This window comes from Zonotrichia albicollis, chromosome 1, assembly GCF_047830755.1.
Source record: "Zonotrichia albicollis isolate bZonAlb1 chromosome 1, bZonAlb1.hap1, whole genome shotgun sequence".
Classification (NCBI taxonomy): Eukaryota; Metazoa; Chordata; class Aves; order Passeriformes; family Passerellidae; genus Zonotrichia; species Zonotrichia albicollis.
Window position 1 is genome coordinate 50,386,275 of NC_133819.1, and position 14,608 is coordinate 50,400,882.

Here is a 14,608-nt window from a genome sequence, read left to right on the forward strand (position 1 = left end):
TGTGAACAAGGCAAAATGCATTTAACTGATTTTTAAAAACACTATAAAAGCTGCATGGAAATACCACGTACTTTTTGCAAGAATTTTTTTTTCCCTGCAGTTTATCTTTTATATAAATTGTTGATGTGGCTGCAGGAAGAAAAATAATGTGGTTAAGGTCGCAAAAACACCTCAACCAATATATATTACCATATCAAGTCTAAATTGACACCTGGAAGTCTTAATCTGTCTAAGGGGGTTTGAAATAACTTCTATTTAAACTTCTCCAGATAAGCTTAATGCTGAATATTTGGGCTAAGTATGCCTATCTTTCATAAATGCAGAGGTAGAAGGAGTGCTTATTTACAGGCAGCAGGGAAAAATCAGGATTTTGTTTCCATCTGCCATTCAATATTATTATATGAAACAAACTAACCTGGAACACACAAGCAAGCTGGAGCACACAAGATCAATTGTCAAGTTACTTATATCTGGAAATGTGATGGATTTCCTCCATTTTATGGAACCAAACAAAGCCTAGGCTACCAGCTCATGATCCTAGATAGTCTGGGATAAATGCCTTGGGTAAAAGGAGTGGAGTAGATCCAAGCACCAAACAGAATAACAGAATATCTTGGTTTTTTAATAGTTGCCTGCAGCCATGGAGATTGTGAAGTTCACTGCAGAAGGCTTCCAGCAGCTTCAAGGACAGCAGCTACAGGGGATTTAGTGGTACCTCTAAGCCAAGAAGTTGGTTGTTAGTGCAGCCAGCTGTCTGAACTCCTGCTGACTGGATCCCTCCATCTCTCTACCCCTTATAAATTTCAAAAGGACTTTAACACTCCAAGGAAAATTAAATGTATGAGTATCTGTGAGTACAGAAATACAGACTCAGATAGGCTAAACTTTATAACCGACTCTCTTTCTCCCTGGCCTCAAATGTGAAAATCAAGAATATAAAAGCTGGGTTTTCTGTATGAGCCCTCAGTATCTTCTGCTAGAGGACTGGATGTCATAGAAGTGTTTAACAATCTATACCACCAATGACTAGGAAGGTAGGTTTTATTATCACACTGATGTATTCAAAACTGTGTGTTCAAATTCCAGTTTGGTGATAAGCATTGGCAAACTCAACTTCAGCTTAATATTGTTTTTCATCTAGTAAATAGCTATTTGAGCTCCTCTAGGAGCTCTTCTCTATCTATGTTTTCAAAGCTCACATTTCTTTTGGCTTCCTTCACGTTATGAAAAGTGTTTTCTCTGCTCATTTACAGACTGCTGTGCAAAAAAAGCAGCCTCTGGAAATGGCTGGTGTGCAGCATATCACAGTCTACAAATCTGATAAAGAAAGACAACATTAAGCCTTTTAACAGCTACAGGCAGCCCTGCCATTTGCATCTGCTCCTTGCAGAAACAATCTGATCCTCTTCAAATGGTGAAGTTAAATGTCTGCAGGGCTACTCTATGTTGATGGGCAGATATGTCCTGTCAGCTCCTTGGTTACCCAATCTGGGCACTCCCTGGCACCAGTCCATGAAATACCAGGAGTGCTGCACTGGTGTGTGCCCACAGAAGCATCACTTGGCTGGAGGCACAGAAGTGATGGGTAAGGGAAGGGGCTGCAGAAAGGAAAAGCTATTCAAAGCCTCTTGTTCATAGGATCATAGAGGTCTGTGCTCCTGTTCAGAGAATGTACGATGGACCAGGCAAGGGCTGGCCTGCTTTCACTGTGTGAGAGGTTCAGGCAGCACAGACCCTTGTGATGGAAGGCTGGGAGCTGCAAAAACACCATTGCAGGGGCTCCATTTCATGATCCTGCTGTCTGCTTCCCACCTTTAGGATAGTCTGCACTTGGAAGCTTCAGGAGAGCTCTAACTGTTCAAGTTGCTTCAGTATATGTGATAATTTACTTTCCCATCAAATATAACAGGGAATACACATATTACTGCTAGCTATTTCCGCCCACAGTAATGTCTGTTTATTCATTATCCACTCAGCTATCTGTTTTTAATTAGTTCCTCAGCTGAATACTTCAAGCTGTGCTGTGCACGTCTGGAATGTTTCTTGTTTTACTAATGAATTTAATTTCCTTGATCATAGCTCAGTCACTATGAACTACTGACTCTTCATGTGTAAATAAGAGGGAGGAGATGTGGAGGGCCCCTGGCTTGCTTTTTGTGATAAATGTTGATGTTTACTTGCCTGAGTCTCTTCAAGGGTGAGTACAACTAGGAAAGAGGGGACAAGTAACAAGGTGGAGAGAGAAATCTGCAGCACAACCCATCGCTTCTCCAAAGATCTCAGGGAAAAGGTCAAGTCTAATAATTCTCCCTATGATTCATATTTTATACAGTCTGCAGAATTCAGAATCCACGGAGCCCAGAAAAATAAAATTTGCAGGTGCATTTTAGAAACATGTGAATATTATTAAAGAATAATTTTGGTTCTTACACACTGAACTCACAAAGGAAAAGAAATTGTGTGGAAAATCATGGAGTAATTTCCTTATTTTCATGAATGGTACTGCATAGAATAAGGCTGATATAAATTGAGTTTGATAGTCTTACATGTCACATTTTCTTTCAACATCAAATTTATTTTTTGGAGGCAGAACACTATCTTATTTTTTCCTGGTAAGTCATTACCCATATATGCAATTTCTTGTTGGTTAAGGACCTTTCTTGGTTCGGGGTTTTGTTCATGTATTCTTGGATGTGAGTGGAGAGTACTTAATTAATTGGACTAGTAATTACTTAGGGATTTTCAGGATTTTGACAAGTTTTTTTTTTGAAGTGATTCCAGGAGGATTGAGGGGGATAGGTAATGCAGCTCCTGATATATATATATATATATATATATATATATATATATATATATATATATATTTGGTCTCTGGTTTGTTAGGATGTCCACCAGCTTCTATGCCCCTGAAGATCAGGAAGGAACTGAGGCAAATTTTGCCATTTCTATTCCCTTCCTCAGAACCCAAAAGATGTTTGATAGCTAGGCAGACACATACAAACAACTCTGGTCTCCCAGCTGTTTGTCTGTGTGGTTGGTAGCAGCTAAAGAGAGCCACATGTGGAAAGACATCGTCCAGGTGTTGGTTGAGCTACTGCATCAGTACCAGCTACTTTTTAGCAGGATTGTCCTGTAAAACCCAGGAGAAAGAAAGGCCTGTCTTACAGATCTTGACTCATTAAAACAGTCAGCCTGTGATCTCTGCCCTTTTCCTGGTTAACAAGCTATGAAATATTCAACAAGCATGCGAGGATTGAAGCATGTGAAGTGTGAGGAGAGTCTGAGGTGACTGGGTTTGCTTATCTCCCGTCCCCATTTCAGAAAATATTTTCATTACAATGTGAGATAAATTTATCAGTTAAGTGATAAAAAGATAAAGAACTACAATAATGAAAGCCTACATATTTCTTTTATTTAGATATTCCAAAAGTTCATGGATTTAAGCAAAAAATGAACAAAAGACCTTTCCTTTTGTGTTGCTATGGGAAATTGTTATTGAACTGATAACAATGACACACATCTTGAATTTACAGCTTCAGATGCTGGTTTGCTATATTCTCAAAAAATTTCCTATTTCTTTAAGCGTCTTAATTTTTTTTGCCTGTATCTTGCCCTACCCTACTACAGATTTTCTGAGCTGGGATAGCAGCAATGAACTGTATGATAATAACACTTTTATTTAATGACTGGCTGTCCTTATGGGATCTCAAAATTGCCTAATGATATTATGGAGAACAATCAGATTAGCCACCTGAAATACAGTGTATGCACAAAGAAGAGGGAAAAGCTCTCTCTACATGATAATACAGGGAAACAACTTCAGGATAAGGAAAGCTAAAATGTCAGTTAATCACACTAGGATTTAAGCAGGACTGATGATTCTTCAGGAATGTTTACTTTTATTTTACAGAAGTGAAATCTCCAAAATCTCTATCTCATCATAGGGAGTTATTTTGCATTTGCAGAAAGGAAAGAAGGTGAGACTCTCCCATGAAGGAAATGCTAAATTTAGTTTAGTTTTCTAGCAAGATCTTGCCATTTTTAGAAAACACTGAAGTTTTTGAGAGTTTTGAAGGAAATGGAAAGTTTCTTGAAACTGTTAATGAAACCTAACTACACTGAGCCGATTGGTTTGAAAATTTTAATCTGATTTGGACATTTTAAACAGGCCTTTAGTTCAAAATTTCATTTATGAAATACAGTTAATTAGTGATGAAAAAGACTCTTTTCTAAAATGTTGAAAGTCAAAGTCACAATGGTGTCCTTCTATTGGTGAGAACTTGATAACCAACGTGTTCTATTTCAAATGACTTTTATTTTCAGAGTTTACATGGCAAGAATTTCTGAGAGTTTGCTCTTCTTTTGGGGTGGGAAATTAAAGTATTTCCTGGAAGAATCTCTTTTCTACATTTTTGGGAACATCTTAATTTTCCTGGGATATGTCTTGCCAGCTGTGGATGAAATTTACTTTTTCCTCAATCTGAAATACAAAGACACAAGAACATCTCATAACAATAAATTCTTTTAAATTTAATCTTGTCATAGCTAATCTAAAAGAAATGATAGTGGAAGTTACTTGAACACAGATGCAGGAACTATGTTCTGTGTGTAATAATTGATTTACACTGATTTAGTTCCTCAGTTTTCAGAAGCAGATCTATTTGGAGTGACAAGGCAAAAGCTTTCCATCAGTAGGAGTTCATGAAACCAAGGATAAAGAAAAAAATATAGATACAGTGGGCATGCTGGAAATTGATTTGCTAAAGAGCAGGCTGAAAAGAAATTTTAAACCATAAATCACTACTGGCTCTCTTTTCATAACTGCTTCTTTGAAAGCTGTGCTCATGAAAAATATTGCTCCTCTGAATTAGACCAAATCAGATGTGGAGATGGTTCTTCACAAATGAGAGTTGAAATACAGGCATATAAAAATGTTAGAATTTGCTGCTTAATATTGTAAATTGAAGGCTTCATGATTCTGCAAGATTAGCTAATATCTTTGAAGAACTGATTACTGTAAGCTCATAACAGGAAATGGATAGAACTGCTCTTAATTTCTTTAATGACAAAAAAGAGAAAATTTTTGTAAGGTAAAGGATTTCCCTCTCATCTCGTTTTAATTCTATTGGATCTGATTCAAAAATAAAATTATTGACTAAAATTATCAGCCTTTTCAAGTTTCTTTGTTTGCCTTGAAGAACCAAATTGGCACCTCACAAAAGGAACGTTTTAAGCACAGAAAAGAGGAAGAATGAAGGGGAAATGCGAGGTGTCCTCTGAAACCTGCTCTGTAAATACCTAATTTATGGCTCTTCACAGGTTGCAGCATTAATTTAGAACCCAGTATACCCAAACTCAGAAATTTAACAGTGGAAGTTATCCATAGCATTATCATTGGAAAAAGGAGTAAGTAGGCAATACTTCATGTTTCTTTAAGAGTTTTTTAGCCCTTTCTCTCCCACACTTGCAAGTTTTCCATAGAAGACAAAGGTCAGAAAAAAAAGTTAAAAAATAGATCAGAGAAAAGAAATAGGAGGTTAATTTTTAATATATGTATTCCACTTCTCTTAAACTATTATTATATTCCCTTTTAAAAGTTCAGACTTCTAATCACTTGACAAAAATGCACAACTTTGCAACCCTGTGTTAATAATTTCCTTTGGGAACTGCATTGTAGTTCTACATGAAAATCTAGAATGACCTGCTTCACTGAGAGAGAGAAGGATCAGATAACATTCCTTCAAAAATTCTGGAAAGCATGTGTATAATTATATATATACCCATATAATAGGACTTGATTATGGGAAGGTTTTGAACTGAAGCTGTCAAAATTCAGTCCTACAGTTAAAGGATGGGGAGAGTAGCCTGTGGGATGAGAAATCATTATGAATAGCAGCTATGATTGAGGAATACACCCCTGACCTTCCTTTTTATTCTGTCATTGGATAGAAAAGGTTCAACCATTGTAAATGCTTGTATTTAGACATAATTAGAGTTAGCTTGGCTCCCTAGCATGGAGATCAGTGGTGCAAGTTAAACGAGTACCAAAGGTCTCCAACTTCTTCTTATGAATTTCTCCGTCTTGGTGATTGAACATTTTAAGTATTACTGAGACACTCTGCATGGTGTGTCAGATATTGGGTGCTGTGAGGCTATAAATGGCTGTCCCCCATCCTGCTGCCAATCACTTATCCATGTCTAAATGAGACTGAATTTACATAACTTACACACAGGGATGAATGACACTGACCTCACTCTACCTCACCTTCAATCATACTCTGGCTTTTTCTGTTCTTTTTGCTCTTTAAATGTCAGTCAGTGCTGCAGGAATGCACAGGCCAAAAGTATTAAAGTGAGAAAGAGTCCAACCTAAAAAAAAAAAAAAAAAAAAAAAAATCCCTCCCTATTGTACCTTATTTCTAAGAAATCTCAGGCTAATGGGGTGAAATTTAAAGGTGGCTGCAAATTTGTACATGTAATAGACAGGATTCCAGAAACTTCTCAATCCTCAGTTCAGTCACAGGTTCTCCTAATTCCTCATGGCTTTACTGACATCTCCCTCTCATCACTTTTCTATACACTGTGGGAATTCTCTCATCATTTAATTCTTCGATTTCGTTTGTATCCTACACAATTGCTTTTCTTATTTTGCTACAGGTAGGAAGTAAGACACTAATATGCATTATAATCACAGAGATGGTAAATGTTTGAAATTATAATTAAAGCATAACTTCAAGAGGATTTGAGTTTAATATGAGCTGCTACTGTATATCATCTATCAGACTAACGATGCTTGCTTAGATTCCCTAGGAATCTAGAGACAATACTTTACGTGAACTGCTTCAGATACTTCTTTTTTGCATTAAAGAAGATAAAATTAACTGCAGTATAATCATAATGATGAGGAGAATTTGAATAAAATTAGCTCTTAATTGCATTTGAATTCTGTATCTTGGAAACATAAAGCTCATAACTCCTCTAAGGAACTTCACCATTTTTTTCTTTTATGATCAGTTGGAGAATTGAACATGGGCATCGATTGCCATATGCTTTCATTACTTCAGCAAATATGTAAAAAGAGCAAAATTTATTAGATCATTGATATTTGAATGAACTGTCTTCTGTAGTTTATACCAACGTATACATTTCAGTAGAATTGAATGCATATGAGAATTAAAATTATTCTAGAATAGGCAGGCCAATTCCTATCTTAAAAATTTGCTGTCAGATTTACATTTCATGATGAATCTAGGAAGGGTGGAGATGTAAATTGTGGCCTTGTGTTTTTCTTTGTATCTACATTCACATATGTGTGAAACAGGTGTGACTCTCCTTTTCAAAGGCAGTGGAGGATGCATGAGGAAAGTAACTGCAGGCAGGTAAACAGTAAAGATGAGCAGGTTGAAATGCATTTCCTATCAAAACAGATACTCAGAGCATACTGCCTTCATGAGCTTAAGGAAAAGTCTCCAGCAATGTAAATTGTATTCACAATGAAAATACACACTGAGTGACAGTGTAATCTATAATACTTTCATACACTACCAGGTACTAGGCAAAAGCGTCATAAATCTCACTCTTTTGAGCAAAGCACCCAGGCTCTACTGGATCTTTGCAATGCTGGAAAAGGATTTTAAAAAAGGGTCTCAAACTGCATCAAGAGCCATTGCTGGTGGTTCAAATGATCTTTCCTTGGTATGTTCTAATGCGAACAAGTCCACATTTTTCCTTTTTACGGTGGGTTACTGATGTTCATGTGGCACAAACTGTATGGGACATTGTTTTTCTAGTTGGCCAAAATTGAAATTGATTCTACTGTTACTTTTTTCTCTTGCACTATTTGCAGGCATCCTGTTGCTTCAGTCAGGTATAAAAATACATGTCCAACAGGAAAATGGTTAAATTGTGTGTGATCTATACTTTTTTCTGCTCTGTGAGATAAATAGCTCTCATGGCTAGGATTTGCTTTCAGAAAGGAAACAGAACAAAACCTGAGAGAGAGTGGGGTGCAATAGAAAATATTAATATATAACCTATGAGTCAATATGTTTCTATGTTAAAACTGTGTCACTTTACAAGCATTTATTCTATGGATACACATGTATTCAAAGTTTGAACTGTAAGAGAATTTTATGACCATGTAATAAACCTCAGTAAAGGTCGTATACTGTAGAAACACTGAGAGCTTATAAATCATTAATGTTACCAATTCCCTGTGGGTTTTGAGATGATATAAAAAAGAAGCAAACCAGAGCTTTATGTAGAAAGAGCATTCACAGAATCTTACAGACCTATGGAGACTAATTTATCCCAAATATCTAGGCCAAAATGTTTTCTGCTGTACAAATGCAAAGGGGTAGGAGAAAAGTGTCAAGAATGATTAGCTAGGTTTAAGTACTACCACAAACAAAGAAAATATTTTTGGAACTTAAATAATTCCAACCACACACATTCAAATGTTGTTCACACTGCCTACCATTCCCCATTGCCCAAACTCAAAGACAATTCCAGCTGATTTGCAATTTCAGAGATACTAGGTCTTCTCATTTTTGTACTGTTCACGATGGATCATTTAAGGCAGTGTTTATCTTGTGGAAAACACACATAATAGGGAGTCCTAAATTAAATTCAAAAATTTTTGGTGGACAACATCAGGGAATCACTTTTGGGTGTAATTGTAGAGAACTGATTCCAATTAAAAATGATGACAAAGCTACCAGCCAGAATGCCAGCACTTGGAGCACTTGGCTGCCTAGGAAGGATACAAGAACACATGTATGAGAAGGACATACTTTATCCCATATCCACCTGTAAATTTATATTTAAAGGGTATATTTCATGAATGCCCTAAATTCATGAGACCAATCGAGGTTTTCCAGCTGCTATTTTCAAGACAGGCAAAGTTTTATTTACATGGACAGAAACAGCCTATACTTGTTTAAGATAAGAGGCCACTAAGTTTTCCTGGGAGGTGAGAAAATGAAGAGTTCTCTTAGAAATATTAAGACTCCACAGGAGGGCATTTAAGTGCTGCTTCCTAGAGAAAATATTTCTGCATGAAGATGAAAATAAATTCTAGTTAAACTCCACAATAAATTTAATTATGCATTATGAAACAGGGTTAAAGGTGAAGGGAAAGTCTTAAGAATGAGAAATGACAATATTTAAATTGAATGTTAAACAACTGCAAAAGAATGGATTTTTTACTTTAAAAGTTTCAGAAAAATGACCTAGTGGGTCAATTTTTTCTCTTGGGTCTCTGAGGAAAACAATTGCACATGAAAGAGAACCTCAGGAATTTGATTAACTAAAGGAAAGATCCCTACCCAGATCTGAACTGAAGACTGTAGTTTTGTCACCCTCAGCATAATCCAGTGAAAAAATCAAATGAGTCTGAAACAGTACTTCTGGCAGTACTTGGCTGGCAGGCTGCTTTTATTAAAAGGACACTTTTCTTTCTCCTGTTTTGCTGGTAGCACTGGAACAATTGTGAAAAGCAGCAAGTACAAAGTCTTGATGTTCTTTGGATGGATCTGTATTTCCCCTTGAATAGCACAATTTACAATCCAGTGTAGCACATAAAGACATGCTGTGGTAATAGATGTGGAATTACAGCAGACAAATTTTCATGTATACTGAAGGCACCTATAGGTACTGGTGAAAAAACCTCAAACTCTTCGCTGGTTCAAGTTTTGATTTGTATTTTCCTCACTGAACATATCACAATTTATTTGAAAATCATAAGAAATTAATAATAATATTAATAATATAAAAATGTAGGTAGATATATGTAGCAATAAAAGCAAAAAAAAAAAAAGGAAATGTAGAAAAATTGAGAGATTTTCACTGTTTTTCTAACCTTAGTGGGAGAGAAGTAATTAACAACTCAAAAGGGAATTGCCTAAATTTCAGATCTGTAATCCCACCACAGAAGCCTCTGGCAGAATCATTGCTTCAGGAGTTTCAAAAGACAAATTTTTGTATTTTTCTGAGAGCACTCTGGCTGGGTTTTGTTTGTTGGTAGGGGGTATCACTGATGTTAATTTTCATTTGATATGGTGTTTTCACTTTCATTAACATGTAAGGCAAATCTCTATATTACTGGAATGCTGTCCAAAATAGAGTAAGAGTAAATTGTTTCTACTTCCAGTAGAGGATTCAATTATAGTTGAATCTTTCAATAATTCAAATACATTGCTGTTTGGTAATTTTTTTTTTTCTGGGATACTTTCCAGCTTACCAGTGTATGTTAGAGTAACAGCACTGCAGATCTGTCTGAGTGGACACACTGCATATCGTACTAGAGAACTGACCTCGGACATAAGTTTAATGTGTAACTGGAAACTGCACTGTAAGGCTGTGCTATTTTTTCCTTGAAACTCAGGTGGTACCCTTGAAAAACAAGTTCAGCATGTTGAAAGAGTCCTCAATTTGCAATGTAATGAAAATGGATTTAGCAAGCACATGAAACAGTTAATTTATTTTCATTACAAGTGACAGTTCTGAGTCACCAACGTGCACAGGTGATGAATAAGAAGTGCTTAAGGAATACAAACCCACACCTTACCAAGGATAGCAGCCTCTCAGCAGTGACCCTGGAAGTGGCTGTGTGGTTTAGATAACTACAGAGTGGTTTCAATACAAACCCAGAGTCACAATAAACATGCATGGCCATACCACTGTCTGAATAAATAAACCAACTCTGCTGGAACATTCCAAAAGGAGTAAAGCCAGGAGTGATATTTATAAGCTAAAGAAACAAAGTATCAGTAACGAAAGGAGTAATAGTGAACCATAATCAAAATCACTGAAAAAAAGAACTCAAGGTATATTTCCCCTGAACACATATGCACGGTTATATGCATGCAAGCTCAAAAATTTTCAATGCCCTGATGGAAGAACTGAGTTTTGTTTTGTTCCTGAACTTCTGTTACCTGTCAAGGGGACATTTTTTGTCTGTCTCTGCAGGTTCTACAAGCACACTGCTGATACTGGTCTTCATGAAAACTTAGCTTAGAAAGAACTACAGTCAGTGCAGCTGCTTCCTCCTCCACATTTTGAAGATTACAGATAATAGAAATAATATACAAGAAAATGATTCATGGCTCAGAAATCAAAGTCTTACTGGGAGGATAAAAACTGTACAGTAGAGGAGATGGAAAAAACATAAATCTGAGCTGTGTAAAAAACATCTCCCCTTTAAATTCTGTCTTTGCTATAGAGGAAATGGGACAAAAGGAAAATAGACTCAAGGAGAAAAGCAAATCTAGAGCAGAATAGTCAGTCTATTCCCCTCTGGGCTTATAAAGAACAAACTCAAATCAAAATCCTTGGAAGTCCTTGGGAAGAGGATACTCTTAGCAGGTAGCAAATATAGAAGCTTTTTGAAAACTGGTATTTTCCTAAGGGGAATGAAAAAAATTCTTCAGAAGGTGCCAGAAGCCACAAAAGTAATTTTGATTCAATATGATTATCAATAAAATCTCTGTAGCAGTAGCCCCACCATGGCAAGCTAGGTTCTTCAGTTTGGTTTCAAAAGAAATTACCAGATCTGCTTTTGAAGCCTTGATCTACCACCTCAGGCTGAGCTTAGACACAAAAAAACCCCTCAATACACTTTTGTTCTGGGAAAAGACTCAAGGTGCCCCTTTGCATTACAGTGAAATAGCATAAAGAGATGGGCAAGGTATTTCTATTACTGGTTGGCCCAGGTTAAATGCAGGGCTGCTGGGGAGTCAGCTAATAAGTGTAAGAAAAACTGTAATAGGTCTGTAAAGGGATTTTAATCAGTGTCTCAAGGTTAACTGAAGAATAAAAATTATTAATTTGTCATTCCATTGTGCCCTTTTTTCTAGATCCTGCACAGAATAACTTTACTTCAGGAAAAAACAAGAGTAGTTCCCTTATCCAGTATTACTGTGGAGACTAAGGACTGATTTTCTTTGTTTATACTTTAAATTCCAGTTCTGCTAAGAGGATATTGAGATTGTGCTGATAAACTGCCGCTGTTATTCTGTAAGTGCAACACTCACAGAGCTGTGGGCAGGAAGGACTGCTTTGCTTTAAGTCTGTGTAGAGTGGACATCTGCTGAAAACCTTGCTTGATCTTTGAGTCATTGCAATACAGTGTCAAAACCCCCCACCAAATTAATTTCCTCTTTGTGCACCTGTTCTATATGAAATTGGGTAAGTTTGCTTCCCTGGTAGATCACCACTTGGAAAAATCATTAGATATTAAGAAAGCATTCCTCAACACGAAAATGGCAAATAGAAAAGAGACATCCTGCATATTTATTCCAAGGTGCAAAATAGGCCTCAGACCAGATTTATGGGATTTTTGCCACAGTGACTAGATGAGACTTCATCGTTCTGATAGAATTCAGCCACTTAAGCAGATCTTTAGAGGGATAATAAAGGCACTTTTTGCTGACTACTTTTCATAATGCAAGTAGTGTTTTGTGAGGTGGAATTAAATATGGAAAATACTTCTGTAACATAGAGGTGTGTAATCATGCATAGACCATTTTTCTGATCCTTATCTCCAACAATAGCTGCTATTCAAGAACAGCCTTAATCAGGTAATAAATCAGGCAAAAATAAAAACGCAATCGTCATTTATGGGACCAAAATAAAACCTATAATTCTGAAAGAAGAATATAGTTATTTTTGAAACTGAAAAACAGTTATGATTTTAAAATCTTCCTTATTTTGTGTCAAAACAAATTGCACTGAGATGAATGATTTTCAGATTTACTTTGGTCAGTCAATAGTGTAGGAACAGTTAATTGTTGTGGCTTCTGCTGATTAATGGATCCTTGAGAATTTGATGAGCATGGGAAGAAGTGAATTGTGTGAAATGCCAAATATCTTTTCTTTCTTTAATCCTCTTTGCTCTCAGATATTGAGCTTTCAGCCAACTCTTTTTAAGGGCTGCAAAGTCCATTATCTCTATGGCACCCTTACTGTTGTACTCAAGTACAGCTGAGAGTTGGCCCAAGTGACATGTCCCTGTCCCTAGATGTTACAAAATGTTAGCTATGAGGTTTGTGGCAAATTATTCTGCAATTCTTCTGGGAAAATATCACTTCATGTGCTGCAAAACATCACGGGACTATGGATTAATACAACAACATGGTATGGACTACCCTCAGGGCAAGACAAGATAAATTGTCACAGTATTGGCACACAATGAGAAATTCTTCTAAATAGGTAAATATTTATTTGGCTGGTTACTTTTTCTACCTTCCTTGCAAGCAAAACAAAAATCTGTATTTCTTAGACAGTCTTCATAACTAGAACTGAATTTCATTTAAACAAGCAACTGAATTTAACTGAACACATGAACTGTGCTGTGATGACACTCAACATCTTTAGTACTAATAATGTTGGTTTTGATGCATGCAACACACACACTCACACATACACACACATACGCACACACAAATAAATTGGTTTATGGTTTGCTGTTGTTGTTTTTAATCTTTTCCCAGAAATTTGATATATTGGATCTTTCTTCAAAATTGGAATAAAAGCAGAGTTTAAAATTTTGGAATTTTCTTTGGCACAGAAACCTTGTTTACCACAAGGTGAAACAGCAGCTGTTGCATACATTCAAGAAAGAATACAAAGCGGAATGCTTAGTAAATGCACTGGGACTATAAAACAGGAGATTTGCAAAGGACTGGGGTCTATGCTATCTCCTGTGAGAAAAATTATACTAGATTTTTGACAGTAATATATGGTCATGGAAGGAAATTCAAATTTATTCATAGGCAAAGTTTCTCAAAAACTATGAATCACATCTGTAAAGTTCATGGAGAAAATTAAATTAATCAGGATGGTAGGAATACACCCGTTCAGTTTCCCAAAAGGCTGCGTCACTCAGTCACACTCTAATAAAGGCTATTGCCTGCTCAGATGAGGTTTCATTTATACTAATATTTAGAAATGGCTCACACTTTAGAGACTGACATTTCTAGAAGCACTCAAATTCAGAATATGAGGAATATCGGTGCAAGAAAAATAATATTTGTTATTTTTTGTCATCAGTTGTAAGAGCCCATTACAAAAAAGTTTATCAAACATAGATGAGACACAAACAAACACAGACTGACCTGTGATTGATCAAACACCATAAATAACAAGCAACAAATATATGATGTGAATACTTCTGCATCATGTCTGTCTGACAGGCTGAGTTATAGTACTGTTTATTGTGAATGGGTTTTTTATTATTTATAGATCCCACAAATATTACTTGTTTTAAATTAAATCAGACAACCTTTGTTTACTGCACCTATTATAAGAGAACTGCCTTAAAACACTGCCGACAAATGAAACGTGTGTCAATTGCAGAGTCTGAATTTTTGAAGTGTGATTTAGAAGGGCCTTAAACAGTTGCTCTGCCTTTGCTAGTACATTTCACCTCCTGAAATATAAAACAGACTGAAGCAAGACTACAATTTACCTCAGTGCATTCCAATTTTGAATGTGTGTGCGGTGGAAATTTATACATGAAACTGATTTACTCTATCAGTAGATGATCAAGCCGGAGGACGTACACCCTTTATCATCACTCAGCGTGGAAACCAGAGACTGCAACAAAAAA

General features: G+C 36.3%; 1 protein-coding gene across 1 annotated transcript in view; it reads right to left on the reverse strand.

Moving 5' to 3' along the window:
- CNTNAP2 (contactin associated protein 2) overlaps nt 1–14,608 on the reverse strand; it is a 1,022,680-nt gene that overhangs the window by 146,356 nt on the left and 861,716 nt on the right. The window lies entirely within an intron of this gene.